The sequence below is a fragment of the Choloepus didactylus genome, chromosome 16 (assembly GCF_015220235.1).
Source record: "Choloepus didactylus isolate mChoDid1 chromosome 16, mChoDid1.pri, whole genome shotgun sequence".
NCBI classification, from domain to species: domain Eukaryota; kingdom Metazoa; phylum Chordata; class Mammalia; order Pilosa; family Megalonychidae; genus Choloepus; species Choloepus didactylus.
Genome location: NC_051322.1, coordinates 36,815,453 through 36,838,488, shown reverse-complemented (window position 1 = coordinate 36,838,488; position 23,036 = coordinate 36,815,453). Strand labels below are relative to the sequence as shown.

At 37.1% G+C, this 23,036-nt stretch overlaps 1 long non-coding RNA gene across 2 annotated transcripts in view; it reads left to right on the top strand.

The window, feature by feature from the left end:
* Positions 1-23,036, top strand: part of LOC119511561 — a 79,846-nt gene that overhangs the window by 37,544 nt on the left and 19,266 nt on the right. The window lies entirely within an intron of this gene.

Below are 23,036 nucleotides of genomic sequence, written 5' to 3'. Positions count from 1 at the left end.
TGGTGAAGTCCTTCAGCTTTTTTCTCTGTGGGTAGGGCTCCCTTTAGTATCTGAAGTAGAGCAGGTCTTTTATTAGCAAACTCTCTCAGCATTTGTTTGTCTGAAAAATTTAAGCTCTCCCTCAAATTTGAAGGAGAGTTTTGCTGGATAAAGTATTCTTGGTTGGAAATTTTTCTCTCTTAGAGTTTTAAATATGTCATGCCACTGCCTTCTCGCCTCCATGGTGGCCGCTGAGTAGTCACTACTTAGTCTTATGTTGTTTCCTTTGTATGTGGTGAATTGCTTTTCTCTTGCTGCTTTCAGAACTTGCTCCTTCTCTTCGTATTTGACAGTCTGATCAGAATATGTCTTGGAGTGGGTTTATTTGGATTTATTCTATTTGGAGTTCTCTGGGCATTTATGCTTTGTGTATTTATATTGTGTAGAAGGTTTGGGAAGTTTTCCCCAACAATTTCTTTGAATACACTTTCTAGACCTTTACCCTTCTCTTCCCCTTCTGGGACACCAATGAGTCTTAAATTTGGACGTTTTATTTTATCTATCCTATCCCTGAGATCCATTTTGATTTTTTCGATTTTTTTCCCCATTCTTTCTTTTGTTCTTTCATTTTCTGTTCTCTGGTCCTTGAGGAGGCTGAGTTGTTGTTCAACTTTCTCTAATCTTGTATTATGAGTATCCAGAGTCTTTTTAATTTGGCCAACAGTTTCTTTTATTTCTATAAGATCTTCTATTTTTTATTTACTCTTGCAATTTCTTCTTTATGCTCTTCTAGGGTCTTCTTTATGTCCTTTATATCCTGTGCCATGCTCTTCTTCATGTCCTTTATATCCTGAGCCATGCTCTTGTTGCCTGTCTGTAAGTCTTTGATATTAATTGTGCCAAGTACTGTGTGTCTTCTGATCTTTTGATTTGGGTGTTTGGTTTGCGTTCTCCATATCGTCTGGTTTTATCATATGCTTTAAGATTTTCTGTTGCTTTTGGCCTCTTGGCATTTGCTTTACTTGATCCCTAATTTGACAGAACTGCAGCTTGGTGGTGTACACTTTCTCTAACTAACCAGCAGATGGCGTCTGTGAGTCACCTATTCCCCTCAAGTCAGTTCTCCCCCACTTTGTCTTTGTGGTGTGTGGGGTTCTGATTCTTGTGGGGTCCAATTGGTGCACCAAGTTTGGGTGTGTTGTTTGTGCTGTCTGCCCTGAATGTGGCGCGTGTGTCTGGGTGGTTAGGCAGACAGGGCAGCTTTAATAATCAAACCTCCCAGGTGTTCCCGGAGATTTAAGGTTGTTCGCTGCCGCTGACCCACAAGTCCTTGGTATTGGTGTAGGTTCCCTGGGATTTCTGAGCGGGGCCCCTTCCCTGCTGTGCTCTTCCAGGACCTCTGCTGAGGGAGGGCCATGCCATGTCACTAGTGCACACCAGCCCGCCAGGGAAGCCCTGGGTTGCTGGGCCATGCAGGGGCACTCCCAGCCTGCTTCAAAGATGGTTGAATGGGATGCATTAACTTCCCTCTTTTCGCACAGCTCTGCCCTCCCAGCTCTGGGACAATCAGCCGTGGGTGTATTAAAGGCCAGTGTCCATGGCCGATATTGTGGCTTGTGTGTAGTGCTGTGGGAAAGATGCCCCGTCACACTGGGTTTCTTGGCACAGCTCTGAGCTGTGGGTCTGATCCCAGGCAGGAGCGTCCCCCGCCTGCTGGGGAGATGGCTGCAAGGAATGCAGTTTTCTTTTCTCCTTTTGGCTCCTCTCTGCTCCTCTGGTCTTGAGACAATCAGCATCAGGTGTGGGAAGGGGTATCCTCCATGCCAGACACCAAGGCATTAGCCCAGCCCGCTCTTGCCATGCTTCACTGCATGGCTCTCCCTGTCGTATCTTCAGCCACTCCCGGGCTTTTTTTTTTTTTAAAGAACTAGTCCATCTCCAAATGCCAGCCCACTGTTTCCCCACACCGCAGTGTGGCCGCAGGACCTTCAGCTGACTCACTCACTCGTTTCAGAATGCAGACTCCTGGTTTCACCAAATGCATGTTCCCTGTGGATTTAGCAGACCTTGTCCGGCTGGTGCATCGCTGGCAGTGGTGTTCTGGGTCACTTTCTGGTTTTTATCTAGTATTTTTCACGGAGGTGTTTTTTTGCCCTGTCTCACCTAGCTGCCATCTTAGGTTCTCCTGACACTTCTACTTTAAGATGTGAAAATCTATAGGACTGAAGAGCAGGAAGGAGCTTGCGGTCAGCCATACTAGACCCTGCATAGGCAGATCTTTATAGAAGAGACTAAAGAGTGGAATATTACTAGATTATTAGTTACTGTGGCATGCTGGTCCTACATTCTTCCCTACTGCCCACCATTTATGTTTCTCAGAATAACTCTGAAAGTAACTGCAAGTTTTTACAACTCAAAAGGAAATCAGCATCATTCTTAAAATGGTTGATAAAGGAGAAAAAAAGAAAAGAAAGCAGTATCATAGTTTCCCTGGGGCAAAGAAATCCTGAATTCTTCCTTTTCTGGTTTGAATTGGAATGGAAAGGCTCATTTGGAGGTGTATTTAATCTTGCAGGGAGGGTTGGTGCAGTGGTTTGAAGTTGTATATACTCCGGAAAAACATGTTCTTAAAGTTAATTCCTATAGATGTGAACCCATTGTAATTAGGATCTTCTGATGAAGTTACTTCAGATAAGATGTGGCCCAACTGAATTAGTATAGGCTTTAGCCCAATTACTGGAGGCCTTATAGAGAAGGCCTTAGAGGAAAAAGCCAGAAGCTGGAAGTCAATGGAACCTGGAAGCTAGAAGAGAGAGGAGAAGCCAGGAGAGGCTGCCATGTGCATTGCCAGGTGACAGAAGAGCCAAGGACCAAGGATCATTGGCAGCCATCCCCAGAATGATGCAATCTTCTGGGAGAAAGCGTCACCCTTGATGAAGCCTTGATTTTGAACATCTCCTAGCCTCAAACCATGGGCAAATAAATCACACTGTTTAAGCCAATCCATTGCATGGTATTTTAGTACCTGGAAACTAAAACAGGGCAAGAAGAAAAATATTGGGGATTGGCTGTTTATAGCATATTTTTTGGCTCTGGGCTCTGAAAGATCAAGATAAAAATCCTGGTATTCTAGGATTTTTAGACTTGCTTAATAGGAGAAGCAGGGAAATGGGTTCCGTGGGCAGAAGCTTTGCTTGGAAACAAGGTGTCTTTGCTAAATGATCTCTTAGTGTAACAGTTAAGAACATGAGCTCAAATCCTGGCTACTGGAATTGTGTGACCCCTTTAGATTCTAGTATCTTCATCAGACCTGTGAAGAATGGTACCTACACTTGAGCTGGTAGTATTGAATGAGTTGGATGGTGTTTGCCAAGATTCACGTTCAGCTGCTCACCAGTAGGATGTGGTTTCCTAACAATAGTTCATAATTATGTAGTCTTAATGATGAGTGGTGGTGTAGCCAAATAAATAAATATGTAAAATAGGTGGACTTCTATGAGAGAAATAAAGCAGGACAAAACTGGAGAGAGGGCTAATGTATTGTTTGTGTGTGTGTGTGTGTGTTTATATGGGTGTTAGGTAGTCAGTATGCTTGAGCAATTATGGAGGAATAGAAGGACCCTGGACATGGGCAGTCAAGAGGGTAAATGTGATGGGTAAAGGTCCCAGAAAAGGAGTTAGGAAACAGTGGCCATGAACCTACAGACTGTAAGCCTAAAAGGACACCCAGTCTGAGAGTGGGCAACCATGCTAGGAATCTCAGTTGAGTCATCTTTCCTTGTCAGCTTTATGTCTTCAACTTCTTTTGATCTTATTAATTAAAAATAATCAAAAGAGAAAATGTCCCTGAATTTGGGATTTAAATTATACAACTATACTATATAATCCATTTATTATATAAATAAGAATATTATTATTATTATTATTATTATTATTATTATTATTATTATTATTTTCAGGACCCTTTTTAAAGAACATAACTATTTCTTGTCCTTTCTACCTTACCTAGGTAGATCTTAGTACCCCACACAAATCAATAGTATGTTGATTAATGTTCTCAGCAGAGAAACCACTTTAACTTTGGCCTGAACTGCCCACCCCTTCCATCCCCAGACCCCTCATCAGAGGACTTGAATTAATGAGCTGCATCAAGCCCTGAGGCACTTTATTCTCACTGTGAGCCCCTAAGACATGTCTGAATAAAAGGTTAAAACAAAAGAAAATGCTTCCCAGGAAGTCCAATCATATTTGAGGGACTGAAAAGTATGCTTCCCACATTGCCTTGTTATGACATAAACTTTATGTATAACTAGGCACTCAGGGACCCTGGAACCTGGGACCTAGGGGTCAGCAAAGTTCTTTCACATCAGGCTTCTACTAGCTCTCAGGAACTGTTATAAAGTCCAAACAGCTGGTTCTTGGTATTGCAGACCTGTAGCCCTTCTGCTCTTTCCTAAAAGATTTCCCATCTGCAGCCAGATAATCCACTGTCTTCCTTTGTCCTTTTGTACCAAGAAAACATCTCTAATTCAGGTGCACCATTTTGCATAAATAGCTAATATCTTCTTTCTTAAGTGAGCCATGAAAGCCTTACCTTAAAGAAAAAGAATAGGGAAAAAAACATTGGTGTTTTAATTGTAGACATCGGTTGTCATGTTGGAGAGAAAATATCTGTGGAGGTAGATGGCAGAGACGAGACGGGGAATGAGAGAGATCACCATGGTGTAGAGAAGTAAATCTGACCCTAGATCCTAGCTATCTCTGGCAGCTCTTTTCTTTCAAGTCATGGTTCACCTTCAAAGAATCCAGAAAATTTAAGAAATGAGGTTGAAAGTGTCTGCTTTTAATCTTTACAAAAGCATGTTCTGGAAGGAATTCTCTCTCCAACACAGAAAAGGTCAGGCTGCCCCTGGCCGAGAAGGTGTGGTAAGAAAAAGAGAGAAGCAGTAGTTGTCATTCAGTTAAGGCATCACCCCAGCTTCACCGAGCCTCTGGAGCGTGAGGCCTTCTCTCACACTCGGGTTCGCTGCTCTCCAGTGTCGCGCAGAGAAGCCGCTCCAGCAGAGGATTCCCCATCTCACCCACATGGACACATACTGGGCGACTCCCACAACATAACAAACAATGGTCTCAGGACTATTTCCCATTTTCCTTTCAAATCCGGTCTGTGGGTGTTTCAGTTTGGGGTTCCTTTATTTTATGCAGGGACAGCAGAGTGAAGGAAGCTGGGAAACGGCTACAAACAGGCTTCAAGCATATGCCTGAATTTGTTTGCCACAAACAAAATCTCCTCAGCTACTGTTACTGTCACCATAGCAACAAGATTGAGGTTACAGCTATCAACAAAGCACCACAGAAGGCAAAGGCGGGCAGCTAATAATGAGCAATGATAATTATATGGCAGCCAGTTGCCAGCTTAAACACAGCAAGTCCTTTTTCCATATTGTAGTTCCATTTTCTGTGTAGAAATGGAAATTATAACTCAATAGGCATTGGAAGCCCATTCCTGTATTTTTCCAGGAGATGGAAAAATAAACAGCTGGAAATTCTCAGCTCCATGTCATAACCCTATTAGGAGGTTTATTTGCCTCAGTAGCGTAAAACTGTCTCATTAATGAGTACAAACAAAAACCAGTAATGGCTGTGGAAAAATCAATTCCTGATTTTAAATACAAATATTAAAGAAAGGATCCAGTGAACAGGAATGAACTTATTTAGCAGTGTTGACATTAAATGGACATAATTTCCTGTTCCCTTCATCCAGACTAGTGAGTTTAGGTGGACTGAATTCGTAGCTAGCAGGTTTTCTCTTCTATTAACCAATCATCCCATGCCCTATCCACTTGAAAATTGCATATATTTATTGCAATTGAAGGCATATTAGAGATACAATGAAGAATACACAGATGTAAAACATTGATTTATTCACTAAACTTTAATTGGCTACTGACAATGAGTCAGGCATTGTGCAAATCCCAGGAGATGCTAAAAAGAATAAAATAGAATTCCCATCCCTGAGGACCTTGATCATTTTCACTTGATATGCAAATATAAATAATTCATGCAGAGTGATATATGAAAACAACATCTGGGTGATGTTGAGGGAATGCAGAAAACAGAGCGCTAAATTTTATGAGATTTTGACCTTACTTAAAGTAAGAAATATTCAGCTTGGTGTTAAAATATCAGAATAGTATCTACCAGTGAAGAATGTGGCCTCAAAGGTAAATTGGGACAAGAAAAACAAACAAACCCAAAACTTTCATAAGTCTCAGCCCAAACTTTATAGCTTCATCTGAGTCCTCTTCACCATAAATATCAGCAATAATACTTGACCTTTCCACTTGGCCTGAGGCATTAATCCAGGTACAGTAGGATGTATTAGTGATAGCACAGACTGCCTGGACTGGCAGGGAGAAAGTTTAGGGAAATTCATCTATAACAGCCCTGGCCAGTGAATTGAGTCTGCCCTGAATGCCCTCCAGGGCAAGATGGTGTTTACTTAAATATTTCCGGGTCTCTTACATCCACTTCTAAGATGCAAGTCATCACAGTTTCAGGAAGGAGGCAATTTAATGCCTGTATTCCAAACAAGAAGTACCATCCCAGGAGCACGCATGATGACCGAAGAGAAAAAGTGTTATTTAACATTGTTGGAGATCCCGAATGGCAACTGTATCAGTCGGAGGGGAGTAGCACAGATTGACAGTGTCTTCAAAGTAGCTTTCCAGACAGCTGGTAGGCCTGAGGTTTCTCAGAATTGTTCTAATAATTGGTCTAGTTTTTGTTTTTGGAGGGTTGCCAGAGGGAGGTCAGTCCAACCTGACCTGTTCGTCCATGCTACCAGCCGGGTGGCAGATGTCTGCCCCCATGGAATGACTAAGAATGGGGATGGGGAAGACATCCAGAGGTGTTGACAGGTGATTAGCATGGGAGGTTAAGGAGCTAGGGCCATGCAATTTTTGATAGAATTCACAATATGGTTAAAGGGAATGGTGACTATATAGTGGTCAGAGCTGTCTGGTGGGGGATAGCAGACCCTGCAGTCACTTGCAGCAGTTTAAGAGAGCCAAATTAGTGTGTTCTCCTTGTGAGGAGGGCTCCAGGGGTGGTACTGAAAAACAAAATATGATTAATGGCTCTCCCTCTCTCTCCTATCCTCCCAGGATCTAAGGTGTTTCCCCCACAGGTGCCTGGTTGGTTGTTCTCTCTCCACTGCCTTAAACTATTGTATCCCATTCCAGTAGCTTGAATTTCACTTATTATTTTTTACTTTTTTCACTCATCCCTTTCTTGCACCCAGACTATTCATCTAGGAGGATCAGGTGCTATAAAACTTAGAGACTGATTATATCCCCCACTGCAGCCCATTTGAACTACTATATAGGGGCTTGATTAGCAATGTACTCAACCTAATGGTCATTATCCTTTATGTTCTAGACCATACCAGTCCAATAAGAGAGTCCAGGTGGCTGAATTAGAATTAAGTTTGAATGTCCTACATCTTGGCTGGGTTGCCACCCAAATTGTGGACCAATCATATTGGCCTGGAGTTGCTGGTAGGGGAGAAGAAGCAGCTTTATGCCCAGGAATGATCAGGATAGAATGCTGAATTTTCAAAATAGGTCATTTGCTCTCAGATGAAAGGAGACAATCCCTTACTAGGGACAGCCACATTCAGTGACTAAACTACCAGTTTTCTGACTCCTGAAGAGGTAGGTCCTGGTATATTCTATCTAGAGATACAGTCGCATAGAAATATCATTTGGCATGTGGGAGTCTGTTTCTTTCTGCTCTGAACAAGCACTGGGGACTTGCATATTTTGCTTAAGCTTTGGTTGAACTGGGCATCTGAGGGTTTCTTTAATTTCTGGCCTTCTGCTTGGCAGAGAGAAAAACTTCAAATCTCCCACACTTCTGGCTTTAGGTCAGGCCCCACTGACATCAACAGATACTAATTTTACCTGAACACTCTAGTTCTGGGTCCTTAAAAATCCTAATGTAGGTCATTATCCATTTATTTCTATTTCATCTGTTTTGTCTAAAACTTATTGATCAAATTTTTAATTTGTTGGTTCCTTAACTCTTTATTTTCCATTTGGGAAAATTTGATTTCGTTTATCTATCTAAGCTAGAATCTTGTGTCTTCTCACGTGGCTCAGGCTACTAACTTTCTTAAAGTACCCTGGATTTACTTTTTGCCTATGAAACTCTGATGCCACCTAGGAAATTCCCTCAGAATTCTACTTCTCAGAGATGATTGACAGCCCTTAAGCCCAGTGAATATGTGAACACTTTTGCAGTATCTTCCCAACTCCACTCATTTCTGGAAATAGTTACAAACTGCCTACCTGCCCTGTAGAGCAAATTGATTTCATAGAACTCTAACACTTAAAGTTTTTTAATACCCACACATCATCAGCCAGCTAGAGCCTGCCATTCCTCAACTTGAGGTCTGCTGATGCAGATACCTGAAGCAACCTCACTCTTTAACCCCAGGCACCTGCTTTCTCTTTGGGCCACTGACTTGCAGATGATGGAGCAGCCTGTCCAGCAGGCAAAGTTCTGTCTCACCATACCAATGAGTGACACCTTCAGTAGCACAACCCTAGAACCCAGTCTCCACGCCACTTACAGAAAACATTCACATGTGTGTGTTCAGCTGTATCCTGAATTCTTGTTGATATAAATATTTATTTATTCTTTCCCAGCCTTCCTTCCCTACCTCTCCATAAATTCCTCTTGCCTTAAACTCTTCCTGAGTTACTTTCTGAAAACTCCATATGATGAATGAAAAATCACCATATCCTAAATTCTTCTCAAACATCTCACAGCCACTGGAACCACCTGATCCTTGAGCTCTTTGCTTGGTTGACTTTCTTACCCTTTAGATCAGAGTCTACATGTCTCACCGGAAAGATCTTCCCCCACATTTACCCAAACAGGCTAGTCTTTTAGGTTGCTAGAAAACAACTTTGTTCATTGCCGTCATGGCATTATGTAATTAATTATTTTAAGCCTATTTTATTGTGAAATATAACACACTTATGGAAACGATCATAAAACAACATGTACAAATCAAGGATGGATTACAAAGTGGACACAATGTAACTGACACCCACCTCACGAATTGGAGATTGAGAGGACCCCAAAAGCTCCTCTATGCCTCTTTCCAATCACTACAGCTTCCCTCCAACCCCAACATCACCATTACCGTGACTTTTATGGTAACCATTTTCTTGTTTCTCTTTATAATTCTGCCACTTAACCATGCATTTCTAAATCTCAAGTTTACTCTTGGTTTTAAACTTGACATTAATATAAAACCATACAGAAGGTAATATTTTGTATTTGACTTCTTTCACTTAATATCAGTGTCTTAATTTGTCAGAGCTTCTGTGACAAATACCACACAATGGGTTGGCTTAAATATCATGACTTTATTGGTTCATGGTTTCAGAGGCCAGAAGTCCCAGATTGAGGCACTGGCAAGGTCATGCTTTCTGTGAGTGTCTGAAGTGTTCTGGTGCTGGCTTGCAGCCATCCTCGGAGCCCCTTCACTTGTATCTCTGCCTCTGTCACAGGGCAGTGTCCCGATGGTCTCCTCCTGTGGCTTTCTCTGATTTCTGGTTTCTGTGTCTTCCGTCTTCTTCAAGTTTCTGGTTTCTTCTATGCCCAAATTTCCTCTCTTTCTAAGGCCTCCAGTAATACAGATTAATACCCATCCTGATTCAATTTAGCCACACTTTAGTAATAACTTTGTCAAAAGGAAGAATTTATATGTGGGTTCACACCACAGAAATGCAGATTAAGATTAAGAACATGCCTTTTGTTGGGGTACATGATACAGTCTACCTCAATTAATATGTGAGATTCATTTACATTTTTGTGTATAGCTGAAGTCCCCTTTTCTATTATTTTATAGTATTCCATTGTAGGAATATACCATAATTAATTTCACTATTCTGCTATAGATGGGCATATGCATTGTTTCCCAAACATGCTTTTTTCTTGTTGGCTTCATTTGTTATTATTTGTTCACATGCATGTGTTTCCAGGATCATAGGGTATGTGTGTCATCACACTAAGCAGGAAAGGAACATCTTTTTTCTAAAGATGTATACTAAACTGCATTCCGCCAGCAGTGTATGGAAGTTCTCACTACTCACCATCTTTAGTGACACTTTGTTTCCATACTGGTAGGTGTATGATCATAACTTATTGTGGTTTAAATGGTCATTTTCCTGATTACTAATGAAGTTGGGCATCTTTTCCATAGGTTTATTGATCATTTGAATAGCCTACCTTATGAAGTTCCTATTCAAGTTTCATGCTCATTTTCCTTACGGGTTGTCTTTCATTTCATTTCATTTATTTCAGATTTATAGGTGTTCTTTAACATGCAGGTTGTCAATCCTTTGTAGATTATAAATATTACTAATATTTTCTCCCTTTTTGTGTCTTTTGTTTTCAATAATTTAGTGGTATTTTTATGAACAGAAGTTCTTTGTTTTAATAAAGTTCACTTCAGCAGTTGTTCCTTTATGATTTTTTGTGTTCTTTACATGAAATGTTTTTTTCCTTTGATGAAATCATGAATATATATTCTTTTATATTGTCTTCTAGAATTTTCATTGTTTTGCTTTTCACTTTAGACTGACAATACACCCAGCTTTGATATTTGTGTATGACATGATGTAGGAGTTAATTTTCATTATTTGTTTCAATATGGACAACTGATTGTCCAAGCATATTTGTTAAAAAGGCTGCTTATTTTGCACTGCTCTGTGTTGAGACTGTCATCATATGTTCAACTGTACATTGGTTTCTGTCTCTCTGTTTCATTCTGTTTGGCTATTAGTCTATTCTCCAGTTAATGTTTTGATTTAATTACTGTAAGCATTAGATTTTTTTTCCTATTGTAAATGGCACTTTAAAAATTTGCACTTTCATACTGTTTGTTGCTTGAATATAAAAATACAATTGATTTTATTATCATTGAACTTGTATCTAACAACTTTGTTAAACTTACTTGTCAATCCTGATAACTTATCTAGTGATACTGATGGATTTTTTCATACATGATCATATGTTCTGCAAATTACATTTTTCTTTCTTTTTCCATCTTTAGAAAGTTATTTATTGTTTTTGCATTGTTGTACTCACTAGGATTTCCAGTACCATACTGAGTTCAGGGATAATAATAGGGATTCTTGTCATGCAACATTTCAAAATTATGTAAAATGGCTTTTACAGATTTTTTGTTATATTTTATCATATTAATGTAGTTTCTTTATGAACCTAGTATGCTATGAGATTCTTAAAATCATGAATGTGTGTTAATTTGTAATAAGTACTTTAATTCATTAAGATAATAGATTTTTATCATTGTTATATGACAAATTACATTCATTTTGAATCAATCAAATATACAGAATAAGTCCAAATATATATCCAATATATGGCATAGTTTGTTTATTGATATTTTATTTAGCATAATATTTGTGAGTGACATTGGTTATAATTTTCCTCTTTGATAAAATCCTTATCAGGTTTACATATAAAGGATGCCTCATAAAGTGAATTTGTAATTGTTTCCATTTTTTAAAAAAGTTCCTTAACGATTATAGAAGCTGAGAAAGAGATCAGAATTCAATTAGAGATATGAATGAAATGGACTTGATTAGAATTAAGGTAAACCAGACTAAAGGGAAAGGTTGATACTGACTATGTTCTAAAACCTCAACTTCTATGTGAGACAAAAGGAAGAGATGTTTATTTGGTGCAAAATCTATATTTTCTGTAGCACACTATATAATTTAAATTGTATTGTTAGTTTATTCAAACACCATAATTACATGCAACCTTGAATAGGGGGTGAGATCTGGTTGGTTTGTACAGGTTAGCATGAAACCCCGACACATCCTAGAGTAATTTGGGCAGAGGATAAAAAATATTTGCAAAGCCCCCTTGAGGGACTGGGGAAAAATGTAGAAACATCCCACCTGGGGAATTCCTGATATTCATGCAAGCATTGGGGACTACCATTTTAGTAGGCCAAGCCTTTGATCCTGGAGCTTGCCCTCATGAAGCTTGTTACTGCAAAGGAGAGGCTAAGCCTACTTATAATTGTGCCTAAGAGTCACCCCCAGAGAACCAATTTTGTTGCTCAGATGTGACCTCTCTCTCTAAGCCCACTCGGCTGGTAAACTCACCACCTTCCCCCTATGTGGGACATTACTCCCAGAGGTGTAAATCTCCCTGGCAACGTGGGACATGGCTCCCAGTGATGAGCCTGGACCTGGCATCATGGGATTGAGAAAGCCTTCCTGACCAAAAGGGGGAAGAGAAATGAAACAAAATAAAGTTCCAGTGGCTGAGAGATTTCAAATGGAATTAAGAGGTCATTCTGGAGGTTACTCTTATGCATCATATGGATATTCCTTTTTAGTTTTTAGGGTATTAGAATATCTAGAAGGAAATACCTTCAATTGTTGAACTGCAATCCAGTATCCTTGATTCTTGAAGATGATCGTATAACTATATAGCTTATATGGTGTGTCTGGTGATTGTGAAACCTTGGGCTCACACTCCCTTTATCCAGTGTATGGACAGCTGAGTAGAAAAAAATGGAGACAAAAAGTAAATGAATAATGGGAGGGGGGTATGAGATGCTTTGGGTGTTCCTTTTAATTTTTATTTTTATTCTTATTCTAATTTTTAGTTTTATTTTTTGAAGTAATGAAAATGTTCAAAAAATTGATTGTGGTGATGAATGCACAACTGTATGATGATACTGTGAACAACTGATTTTACAATTTGGATGATTGTATGGTATATGAAAATATCTCAATAAAATTGCATAAAAAAATTAAGGAAGCCAAAAAAATTTCCTTAAAGAATTTGTGTAATATTGCCATAATTTTTCTCCTAATTCATTTCCAGTGAACTGGTAGAAGTAATTGTTAGTGCCTGTAGGACTATTCCAATTTTTCCTTTCTCCTTGAGTTGCTTTGGAAATTATATTTTTCTACCAATTTAATCATTTCAGCTAACACTCCAAAGTATTTTGCAAAATTTTTTCATACTATTCCCTTACTGTCTCTTAACTGCTTGTAAAATATTATTGATGACTACTTATTTATTCCTGGCATTAATTGTTAATTTTTGTCATGACTATTCTTATCTGAGGTTATGAATTTAAATGTCTTTTAAGCTTTCGACTTCACAGATCATCTATATTGCATGTGTGTATTTTATTTTATTAATTTTTGCTCTCATCTTCATTTCCTTATGACACTTTACTAAGGTTTATTCCATTGTTCTATTTCTAGTTTCTTCTTTGTTTTTCAGTTGTTCTTTTTAAATATATGGTTAAAGCTACACATTTACTTGTAAAGGGATAAAGGGAGTGTGAGCCACAAGGTTTTCACAATCATGAGACACACCATTTAGCTGTATCACCATGTTGTGATATTTTAATTAAAAATATTTTCTAATTCAACCGCTGATTTATTTTATGACCATGGTTCGTTTTAGACATGAATTTCTTAATTCCCAAGCATAGTATTTTCTAGTTAACATTTAGTTATTAATTTTTAGCTTAATTGCACCACAGTCAGAAGATAACTCTGTGTGATTTCAGTGCTTTGACGTTTGTTGGGACTCATTTATGTCACAATATATGATTAAATTACCATAAATGTTTTCATGTGTGCATGATAATTATGTATTCTGAAGTTGTTGGTTATAGGGTCCAATATATGCCAATTATGTTCAAGTTTTCTAATCAAAGTATTTAAATGTTCTGCAAGATAGTTTTTAATTTAAATTATTTGTTTTTGTTTTTGTCTTTAGTGTATATCAGACCTTGTTACATTATCCATTAGGTCCCTTTTCCTTTATTCTATATATTCAGTTCATTTATTTGTCCATACAATTCATATCACATACTTTCTTTTGAATTCTCTTCTAGTTTACTAATTTTCTCTTCAGCTATGTCAGTTATGCTATAAAACCCAAAAACTGAGTTCTTAATTTTTGTTATTTTATTTTTCAGTTTTAGAGTTTTTGGTTGTTTTAGATATAAACAAGCTAAAAATATTCCACAAATAAGTTTACTTTTGTCCTTTATTACCTAAACATACTAAGCATAGTTATCTTAAGGTTTGAATCTGATAGCTCCAATATTTGGATTCGTTTGTTCTCTTTTTGCCACTGTTTATGCTGTGCTTTGTTTATTTTATTCATGTTTCCTGTGTTTTACTGCGCCTGATTATTTTGGAACGTGTGCTAGACATTTGATTTGCAAAATTCTTCTAAGAAATAATTTGAGGCCTAGAATTTTATGATCTTACTCAAGAGATTATAATCTTGAGTACATTTCTTTGCTTCTGCCAGGCACTTTGTTACACTAGTATTCCTGGATCACCTCAATTTAATTTCAGAAACTGAGATAATTCAATGTTGAGCTTAAGTCCCTTTGAATGGCTTTCTAATTCTGTAGCACCATTACTCCAGTGATGCAGGCTATTGGGGTCAAACTCACATCCAAGAGGCTCAGTCATATTTTCTCAACTTTGGAGGGAACTGGGCTTCAATGCCTAGTCCATTGAGACTTTCCAAAATTCATTTTAGCCTCTTTATTTCTCAGCTATCCTTTTTTCGCAAAGGAAAAATTGTCCACAAGTTTAGGCTTATTTTCTTGGTTTTCTTTCCTCCTCTGAATCCCAACACAGTAATTCTTTGTTATATTAACTCTATCATGCTCTCAAGTGTTTTTTCTTCCTTATATTTTGTATAGTTTTTAAACTTTTACTTAGTGGGAGGACTTGTCTGAATTATTGAGTCCAGGATACATAGAACAGAAGTTGTACAATTAATCTACATATTTACTTATTTATTTTCTGTTTCCTCCATTAGGCTGTAATATCCATGAGTACAGAAAGTGCCTTGATTTTTTCATCACTATACTATTGGGGTACAGCTAGCACAGCTTTTTTCAAGTGAAGTGGTAGTCCAGAAAGTATTTTTCAATAGATAAATCACAAATATATGGGGACAATTATACATCAAAAGAGTAGTATTGGAATTTTTCGAATAACTATACTTTCTCCTTGCATTTTGAATCTCAATAAAATTAACAACTTGACTAGCATGTAGAAATTTCAACTTAATATGAAAACAGAAAGCCTAAGTTCATATTCCTGATTATAAATTTTGAACAGGTCACTTATTTTTTTAAGTTGTCAGTTTGCTCATCAGTAATAATACCCATTTCACAGATTTCTATGGATGGCAAAGGAAAATTCATTAAACTATCTCAGATGATAACTGGATCATTCATTCATATATTTCACAGATGATTATTTGTTATGCATAACATACTGAAAAGAAATAGGTGAGAACCAGGAAAGGCAAGGTCCCTGCCCAGATGTAGCTTATGTACTAGCAAGAGAGACAGCCATTAAGTAATTAATCACATGAGATACTGTTTACTTTCACTTGTTTTGGTAGACATAAAGGAGATGAACACAGTGCCCTAGGAGCATATAACAAATACAGTTGACCAAGTCTTGTGGTCTGTCAACATTCCTTGAAGAATGTTAGCACAATTAGCTAACATTTACTGAGGGCTTATTATGCCTAAGATGCTATACTAATGACGTGTTCATGATCTATTTCAGTTAATCTTCACAACCACCCAAGGTACCAAAAAGGCAAACCATTAAGTTTGGTGCTGATATTTGTCCGTTATCCTGTTTTTACATGAGGAAACAGGCTTAGTTAGTTCAATTTACCTAAGGCTACAAAGCCAGGGAGTGTTGAGCATGTCATCAAACCAAAGCAGGTTGTCTCCAGAGCCTAAACTCTTAAAGAACACAAAATATTATTGATCCTTAGAATAGAAATTGGAGGAAGATGAGGAAAAAATAGGAGGAAAAACTAAATAAGTGATAAGATGTGAGAGGCATAGAGAACAGCTTCTACCTTGGGATAGCAAAGAATATGATTTATTTGAGGAAAGGACCGAGGACCACCATGGATAAAGCAAAGTACAAAAGTTTAGTTCCCACAAAGCTAAAGAAATAGGCAGAAGCCAAGTGTTTAGGGCTATTGGACTCAGCCTCTGTCTTTTAAATGAGTATGAATTTTTAAATATGCTACTCTAGCCATTGTGTGGAGAATGGAGTGGTGAGGTTAGCCCACACTGGAAGATTCAGATGGTGTTGGGGAGAAGGAATATCCCAGTGGGAGAATGTGAAAGCATGTAGGGAGTAAATTCGATGGAAAATGCTGACTGAATAGATGTGAAGGGTGACATGGAGAAAAACAAAACTTTCATTGTCTTAAACTCCTTTTTGTAAACATATGTATTGTTTTTGAACTGGCTTTGCTTTTACTTTTATTTTTCTTTTGGTCCTCTAATTATGTTTTCTCAATTGCATTGTTTTGCTACTATTGTTCTTTTAACCTTCCTCTTCTCTTTTATTTCTTCCCAGACTTTGTGAATATCATTGCCCTTTTCATTGGTTTCTTTAATGCAACCCATTTTAGAGTTCAGGCTCCATTCCAAAGGTCTGTCACTTTCTCATCCATTTCTGTGCTCTTAAACCTCCTAAATCCCAGCTTCCCTTATGTCAGCACTTTGTTCCCCAGGGTTCACCAGAAGCAACACTTACAAGTCGATGGTAATTGTCCCTAAGGCTTTGAAGCCCTACCCAGCTAATCTCTAAAGGAAGGCTGCCAAAGGCCTCCACCCTGCAGACATCACAGCTATCTGTTTCACTGGCTGTGAATGGCTGCCGTTTCTTCCTCTTCCCTCAGCCTGGGGATGTATTCAAACACAATTTATTCAATACCACAACTTCCACTTTTGAAGCAATTACTTAAGTGAATCAGAGGAAACTGATGGCCATCATTAGTCATACCACAAGATACTTACATTCACAGGAAGATTTACTTTTGGAAGAGAAGGCCTAGAAAGAAAATCAACAAATCTCTAATGGCAGCATTTCCAGGGATAAGACCCATTCTTGGAGGTGATCATTTGGGATCACTTTCTAGGGCAATCACTGAAGCAGGCTGATAATCCACTTATCCTAGAAGAGGCAATAATCTCACAAATAATGATATCACTGGCCATTTTTTTTTTCTACCCTGCTGGGTCACCTGAAAGTTAATTTCTTAAACTCAGTGAACCTGAGGTTCCACAAAGTAGCTTAGAGGAGTAGTTCCCATGTTTCAGCAGATTAGAAACGTTAGAAATCCCAGTGCCCAGGGTTTTACCTCAGAACACTCAAAACAGAATTTCTGGGGGTGGGATCCTGGTATTTACATTTTAAAAACTTACTTCTTAAATGTTAATGTGCACATGAATCACCCAGTTTTTTTTTTTAAGCTGAAGATTCAGATTCAGTAGGTGTGGGGTGAGGCCTTAAATTTTACACTGAGAAACAAGGGAACTGGAGACTGGCTCTCTAACATGGCTGCACATTGGAAACACTCTGGAAAATACAAAAACAGTTTTAAAAATTAAAAAAAAAAAAAAAAAGAAGGACACCTGGCAACTAAAGGACAATGACAATTATATGCAATTCATGATCCTGGATGGGATTTCGGAAGGGAGGAGAACAGGCTCAAAGGGATATTATTGGGACATATGAAAAACAAAGTGGAATATAGATGATAAGCTTTATATCAGTGTTCTATTTCTTGTTGCTAATTGCATTTAAGGTGGATACATAAGTGAAGGTCCTTATTCTTGGAAAATGTACATGGCAGTATTGAGTTCAAGGGGCATGGTGTATACAACCCACACTCAAGAGTTCAGAAAAAGGATTGATAAATAGACAGAGAGCTAGATGGATAGAGAGAATGATATGTTAAGTGTAGCAAAATATTAAAATTGGTGGATTTGGGTATGGGGGCTATGAGTATGTTACATTTCTGTGTATGGAATTTGTATTATTTTTGTAAATTTTCTGTAAGTTTGAAAGTATTTCAAAATAAAAAGGGGGGAAAAAAAAAGAGAAAAGATACCTGGATTCCACCCCCAGAGAAAAATAATTAGTGATTTTCACTAATAATGCTCATATTTACTTCACCGCTGTTGAGGATTGACTAACAGAGAGAAGAAAAGTCTAAATTCACTGATGGTTGCAGTAGAATGGGGATTGATCAAAAAGCATGATTGATTAGAAATACATGTTAGTATTTTGCTAACAACCTTGCAAGTATCTGTGGGCATCTGTGGGCATAGGAACATCATCCACAGTCAAAACAAACTCTTTTCCTCCATGTGACTTGAAGTTGGCTCTCTGGGATCGGAGAAGAGAAAATAAATCCTGCCAAGTTTAACTGAAATTGAAGAAATGAAGGTTTAAAGGACATGTTTTGCCAAGTCGAGGCCTGAGCTTCAGCATTTCAAATGGAATTTAAACCTCTGGGGGTTAGAGATCATTTACTTTTGGCAGAACAGCACTTCCTGTTTCTAAGAAAAAGACCCCGGAATGCTTCTTTAATGTCAGAGGCTGTTGCAAAACAGCACTTGATGAATTGAGTGCAAGTGAATGAGAAACACATGGATTAACTTTCCATTAGGCTCCACATGGGTTTAATAATTAAGGGAAAATGCTTGACAAATACAATGTTTTATTGAGTTTTGCCAAATTGAACTTTTATAAAAAATGCTGAAAGACGCTCATTCTGAACCTCATATAATAATCTCACCCTGTAAGTATTCATCCTTAACCAGAACCATCCAAATCAGGTTCGTAATTTCAGACCTGAGTTACCAAATCTGTCCTTTCAAAAACCACCAACCCTCACAAAGTTTTGGAAATTGTAGAGGGATGAGTCATCCCCTGATCATCAAACTGCCCTAAGGAATGTATTTGTTATTTGCATCACATAAGGTAATGCCTAGCTTTGGTTTTGTTATGGCTTTGGATTCTTTCCTTTATTAACCAGATTTTAATGGCACAGTTTTACCCCTATGAAATCAAAATAAAAATTTCCTCTACAATTATGTGATTGTAGAACCATCATTACCTTAGTAGTCAGTTAAGCCTGTTCGGATGCTGTCTTTTGGCAGCTGAGTGAAAGTCAGTTATTTAAAATACTGCTTTATTTCCCTCATAATTGCAAACAAGGTAAGATTAGATTAGTGTTTTCTAACCCTAAGTACATTGGACTATTCAAGTAATAAAATTCTCTATTTTGTATTCCAAGAAAAAAAGAAAGGAAAAGGAAAGAGAGAATGAAAAAGAGCCACAATTATAGTTAATAGGTAGAAGGGTGGGGAAGACGTAGCTGTAACAGGGTACTATTTTATTCCATTTCTATATACAGTGATGTCTGAGAAGCATCACATATAATGACCAATTATAGTCTCACTACTATTTCTATTATCCTGAGAAATTCTAGATGTAGGTTTTCTCTTCCTATTTAGAAAGTTTCACCTCTAGATGCTCTAAGCATCTCAAAATAGACACCCAAAATTGTCTCATCTTCTGTTCACCAAGGCTGTTCTTAGGCCTGACTTTAAAAGAAAAAGTCTATTGGAAAGGAGAGGACACCACGACGTGCCATGAGGCTGGTGTACAAGTCAAAGAACCTCAAGGATCACCTGTAGCCAGCACCAGACTATTAAACTTTGGAGAGAAAGCATCACTTTACTGATGCCTCAATTTTGGATTTCTCTAACCTCAAAACCATCTCTCAGGAATTGCCCCCCATACCCAACATCACAGAGACTGAGTTCCCCCTGGTGAGGAGGGAAGCAGAGCTTTCCAGCTTCACCAGTGCACAGAACAGAAGAGGATCAAAACCACAAGTCACAGCAAAGGGACCCCTTGACACCACCAGAAGGTGAACTGCAGTATCTTGAGGATACTCAGGCAGCCTTGTGGAGAGGCCTACATGGACAGTAACTCAGATTTCCGGCCAACAGACAATGGGGAACTGAAGACTGCAGCCAAGAGCCATGTGAGTCAGTCTTCTTAGAAGCAGGCCCTCCAGGCTTTACAGGATGCAGCCCCACCCAACACCTTGACTGCACCCTCATAAAGATGCTTCAGTCAGGACCACCCAGCTAAGTGGCTCTCAAGGTCCTGATCTAAAGAAAGTGAGATAATTAATGTTTATTATTTTAAACTATTGCATTTTGGGGTAATTTGTTATGCAGCAATAGCTAAACTCTCAGGCCCAAGAAATCATAGCATAACACAATAGCCCATTAAATAAAGTCTAGAATATTATTTAAAAAGTCTATGGATTGTCCCACTAGTGGCCCAACTCAAAGTAGAAATTTCAAGCTTATTCTTGAAACCTCCCTTACCACTCCCCCAACTTCCCACATCCATTCAGTTATCAAATATTAAAACTTGGTTCTTAATATCCTTCAATCTATCTACTTTTCCTTCTCCCTCTCCTTGTCTTAACTTAGATCTTTGAAACTATTTTGACTGGATTATTTCAATAGACTCCTAAGAAGTCTATTTGTTCCCCTCCAATTTATCCACTTTGTTAAAGCTGGAATTTTTTTTTTTTTTTTTTTATTTTATGGCTATTTAACTATTCTAAAATATATTTAAGTGAAAATATAAGAGAGTATAAAATAAAATAATTTTTCACTTTCCCAGCCTTTAGACACTCTTCCCAGTGGCATTGAAGGTCAAAAGTGGTAGCACAGTATTGTAAATATAATTAAAGACACTGAATTGTACACTGAAAAATAGTTAAAATGAGAAATTTTATGGTGTGTGCGTGTGTATCTATATATATAGATACACACGTATATATGTGTGTGTATATATATGTATGTATGTATGTGTGTGTGTATGTGTATATGTATATATATAAAACCACAATAAATATTCTAAAAAGAAGAAGAAATCAATATTACCATTTTGGTGATTTCCCTATCAGCATTTTCTATGATTTTTAAAGACTGTATAAATAAATGTGAATTGCCATTTCTCTGCAAAAAGTGTTCATATTTATGTTTTCTGAGTTTTCCCCATGTACAAGTGTGCATACATGTTTATCTACATTAAGTATGTATTTTCAGTGTTTTGCACAAATGGAACCATATTGTATTCATTGCCAGTCTTTTTAGTTTTATTTTTTAACTAGCAGGTCTTAGAAATTATTCCCTATAATTATCTAACATTTTTTCACAGCTTTATCATATTCCACTTTGTGAATATGATAAAGAGCTTTTGACTCCTTTGTTCAAAGAAGGTGCTAAATGCATATTTACTGAATGAGAAGATTAGTGATATGGTCTTTATTTATGATCATCTAAGGTGTTACAAAGTTCAGTTATTACAAACAATTCTGCAATAAATATTCTTGTACATAAATCCTTCTGCATGAATTTCAGTGTATTTATGACTAAAATTCTTAAAAGTATGCTTGCACAAGGGACAGGCATTTAATATTTTGATAGACATTCCAAATGAACATATGATATTGTACCAATTTATACTTGTACAAAATAAACATGAGAGCATATTTTCACATACTCCTTCCAACATTTCATATATTTGAAAGTAATTCCTATTTCCTTTGTGGATTATCTGTTCACAAATTTTTGACTTTTTTTAAATTTAGATTTTCGTTTGTAAAAAATTTGATTTAAAATACATATAAGTATGTATCTATATAATTGTAAATCTTTATGTATATTGATTTTAAAGCAATAGTTAATAAATTTAGTAATTTGTTAAAAATCACAGAGGCTTTCAATTAATATTTTTACCTGTTTATGCTATTTTTGTTTACAATTGTTTTATGTTTTCATTTTATTTTTATGGTTTGTGAGATTTTTTAAATCTTTCATTGAAAAACTTTCCATAGAAATATTTAAATATTTTTTCAGTAGCACTTTACTGTTTTCTCTTTCATTATCCTTTACATCTTTAGTTTTGTGAAAGAAGGTAGAGTTAAGCTTTTTAAAATAAGTACTTCATCGTGTGAAATTCTCATATATACTCATGACTATTCATAGACTCTTCTTGTTTCTGTTCCATTGTTCTATTAGTCTTCCCATGCCAGGGACAAACTATTTTTACTATAGCATCTTTATAATGTGTTTTAATATTTTATATGTTTCCCTCTTATTACTATTTTTAATTGCTGGATATTTTAAATGCCTATTTTTCCACTTGAAATATAGATTTAACTTCTATAATTAAAAAATAAGCAAACAAATTATATTGATTGAGATCATACTGAATTTATTAAACAATATAGGAGGAACTGGTATTGTCACATAGTACATTGTTCTTTATATTTTTGGCTTCTTTTTATGGAACTTGAGATCATCTGGTAGTAATCTTAATTTTATTCCTGCTTTGCAAATTGATACCAGATTTATAGTTCCATTTCTAGAGTTAGATAATACAGATCTCTCCCTTTTTAAATAACATTTTTAATGACATCTTTCTGCCCAAATGATGAAGCACAAATTGTTAAGCATGAGATACCAGGACCACCCTAAAGGGCCCTACCTTTCCTTTCTGTTTATGTCATAGTCCCTCAAGAGCCCGTTTCTCTGGTCTCTTTGAAACTCTTTTGACTGAATCTGAATTGCTCCCTAATATTTCACTATTCCTTAAATATCATTCTGGAAGCTGGGAAAATCTACTTTTTTCCCATCCTGTACGAATAAATACATGATTGTGTGAACTCTTAGTGCCAACCAATGTGGTACTGTCTTGAAAATGCATAGAATGCCTGGTGGTATTAATTTACCAATAATTGGCCACATAATAGTTGCTTGCCCAATTAATGTTTGTTAATTACATAATACCTTTAATTATATTATTATAGCTAATGCATAAATACTTTCATTTAGAGAATACAAGTAAATGTGTAGCTCACCTGCATGTATATTAAATGTCTACAAAAGCTTTTAAAATAATGAATTAGAACTAAAGTAATAGTCTTTCTCACTTTGTGATGGTCTTACTACTTAGAAATATTGTGTTTGCTTTTCCCCACCACTAACTCCCTCTGAAAACAGATACACGTAATTTTGTTAAATCTTA